Here is a 3,336-nt window from a genome sequence, read left to right on the forward strand (position 1 = left end):
TATATATATATATATATAAATAAAAGAAGATTTACTTAGTTATATTACAACTCACTGTCACATTTTACATACACCATCAATATTGTAGGTCAGATTCGCTATTAACGATTGAAAATACCATAAATTAAACCAGTTTGCAAGTGAATCAAGCAAATATTCTCTGCTGATCTGAATGTCGCTTTTCATCAGCCAAAACCAAGAAGTGGAATGCAACTTCTCCAGGTTTTGCATAAGCGACAAACTGGTGGCACAAGGTCCTTCCTCTGTTTGCTCTTGTTACATACCTAATATGTTCCAGCTTCACAACAGCATGCTGTGGTGTGCACCTCCTGGGCCAGCATTCAGGATGAAATACACATGTGGACTGCTGGCTGAAAAAGACAAAAGGCACACAAATATTTGTTCAGTTTCCACAGAGTGTAATGAACTGAAGTTATTATTTTTATTTATTTATTTATTGTGACCGGCCATAATTACAGATTGAAGAAACCTGTCTATCAGTTTATACATCGCTTAATTTCCTTATAGCAGAATGAGAGTATGTGCCATATATATTTACAACTGTTTTTTTACTTCCAGGTGGCACACCCATAATTAAGGCAAGTCATGGTGATGAGGTGACACTGCAAATATAAACAGTAACATTTTTTTCCCTGAGTTGGTCAATCAGTCCTTCTCTGTTTGGATCAGCTCAATGTGGTCAAACTATAGTAACACTAATCAAATACACAAATTAATAGACACGGGGGGAAAAACACGACCAGTTCCTCAACGTTGATACAAAAAACTAACCATGTAAACCTTTACAAACCACTTTGAACTACTCTTTAAGAAACTAAACTGAAATGTAAATGACTTTTTACTGGTTTTAAACTAGTTTGACCACATACATATTATTATTATTATTATTATTATTATTATTATTATTATTATCAGGGGTCTTTAGGCGTCTCGTCACTCAAAAAGATTGTTTAGAGGTATGACTGATCAGACCACAAACCACTTTCTCATTGATCTTCCGCCATCAGTGGAACTCGTCGTACTAGTATAGATATCACGGACTATCTGTCTGCCAGCTAAAAGCATCAACTGGGGTCGATCTTCAGATCTACAATACCTGCAGAGGTCGTGACAGAAACTCAACACTTCGACACACGCACACAGACAGACACACGCGCACGTACGCCAGCACGCACCGCTAGCCTGACAGTTCACATGCAACCGGGATGGCTGGTAAATCTCGCTTGCTAACAAGCCACTAAAATAAGCTAACGCCGCTAGCATGCTAACACTGTATACGAATGACGAGTGAGAAAACAAAACCTTTGGAGTGACAGCTAAATTACAAACCTTAATATTCGTCATGTATTTTCCTGGGAACTCTGTCATTCTGGCGTAGCGTTTCAGCTGAACTCTTAACCCTCAAAGCAGCTGGATCTGCAGCAAGCGACACATCGTTTGAACAACGGGCTGAAAGCCACCAGTAACAACAGAGCTTCCGGGGTTCGCTTCGGGTTTGTCCGGTACCTTTCGTAATATTTCGTCGAATAATATTTGGTTAAACATTGCCACCGTGTGGTTAATAATAGAATTGCGCCTAAAAACTGCGATACCATGATTTCTCCACTAGTGGGTGATATTGGCCAATTACAGTGAATAACCTTAGGTAAAGTTCAAGTGAAAAAGCTAAACTATAGTTAAAGAGCAGGTGGTGTGTGTGTGTGTGTGTGTGTGTGTGTGTGTGTGTGTGTGTGTGTGTGTGTGTGTGTGTGTGTGTGTGTGTTGGGGCAAACTCCACTCAATAAAAAAAGAAACAAAAATAAATTAATAAAAACAGGGACCCTGTTACTTCAGGTTATTGCCCTTGAATTACTAAATAGCTATTTTTTTTTTCATTATTCATCTCAGCTGAATTGCATTCAGGGACCATACTGGTGCTTTAGAAATTTACTTTATATTTCTGCAGATCTTTATCAAATGCTTGCCCACAAAAACCTTATAACAGCATGAGGTTTTAGGGTGTATCTTTCTTACTTTTTGAAGTACCCAATTTTTATGCCGCTCACTCCAGTGAGTAAGGTCAACACTGTTTAAAACTCTGCACAATTAAACAACTATGCATACACTTTTGTTGCATGGATACCTTTAAAATCAGTCTGAAGTTGAGGATGCTCTTGTAACTCAACCTTGATCAACATGCACATATGTATTTAGAAAAAAGAGGATGAATACTGTAATAAAACTCTGACTTGTCTGGGAAATCTCTCTCAAAACAAACTCACTAAATCTTGTGGCTGCTACATAACCTTGAACGTCAATTAAATCCATGAACTGGACCTATTGAGGGAAAGGTCACTGCAAACCAATAAAAAACTGTTCTGAGTGACAACCTTTTCACTGTGATGAAGCTAAGTGCTTTGCAGCTTTAAAATCCCATCCAAGTCAAAGACTTATGGAAGATTTCTGTCCTCTGCGTTTCCCTCATAGCAGCCCAACATCTTATTCAGTACATACAGATGAAGGCCCACTCATCTTATTCAGTGAAATACTGAGTGAAATCCTTTCTGGTCAGCTGAGGTCAGGTGCACCCTTCTTAGAGCAGGGTGTACAGCAGGGAGAGGCAACACCTTACTGGCAGAAGTCTCTGCCGTCACGTGTCACCCAAGAGTGGATTACAAAGCCAAGACAAAGCAGCTTGGCCCTTCTCTGCCCTGTGCAACTGCACAGTGAAAGCTCAGGGAGTCTGCCCTCTCCCGTTCTGGTTTAGAGCCAATATCGGCAGTCTGTTTTAGAGCGAGGGAGAGAAAAAAATACCCAGCAATCCTCTAAAGCAGCTTAAAGGCTGAATTTGGGGACTGAAGCTCTTTCCATTTCCAGAACTGCTTCTCTCTCCATTACGGCTAGATGAGCATCTGACTGACTTCCAAAGGAGCAACTACTGTGGATATATTTAAATTGTGTGCTGCATTCTCCAAACAGCTCTTCATGCCTCATGTGCATCTCACAAAACATTGATGTCCTATAAAGGCATTAGAGACTGTGAATAGAAACTGTGGGAAGAGGGGGTTGTTTGATTTGAACTCTTGATGTATTCAGGAGTCTTGCATCCAATTAAATAATGAATGTCAAGTGATCATGTAACAAATAAACTCTCCCAATGGGAGCCTATGGGTTGCAGTACCCATTATTATTTTGGTGCAGTCGCCTCCGCTGTCCTTTGTTAACATGCTGACTTTTGAGTGAAATGAAGTGAAGCAAAGACGAGTGGAGCCCTGAGTGGTTTGAAGTGAGTGCGTGATGTGACTCTAGGTGGTCCTCTTGTCAGTGTGTGTGTGT

The 3,336-nt window shown here is 40.2% G+C and overlaps 1 protein-coding gene across 3 annotated transcripts in view; it reads right to left on the minus strand.

Moving 5' to 3' along the window:
* The window catches only part of zdhhc7 (zDHHC palmitoyltransferase 7), a 15,911-nt gene extending 14,402 nt beyond the window's left edge, over window positions 1-1,509 (minus strand). For all 3 annotated transcript variants that reach the window (XR_311733.1, XR_311732.1, XM_005733337.1), the window contains exons 1-2: window positions 1,351-1,509; window positions 285-371 (exon numbers count right to left, since the gene is read on the minus strand). The gene's annotated coding sequence lies outside the window, so the exon portion shown is untranslated. The remainder of the gene's footprint in view (window positions 1-284; window positions 372-1,350) is intronic.
* Window positions 1,510-3,336: the final 1,827 nt, after the last annotated feature.

The sequence above is a fragment of the Pundamilia nyererei genome, unplaced genomic scaffold (genome assembly GCF_000239375.1).
Source record: "Pundamilia nyererei isolate P.nyererei 1_Seehausen unplaced genomic scaffold, PunNye1.0 scaffold00051, whole genome shotgun sequence".
NCBI classification, from domain to species: Eukaryota; Metazoa; Chordata; class Actinopteri; order Cichliformes; family Cichlidae; genus Pundamilia; species Pundamilia nyererei.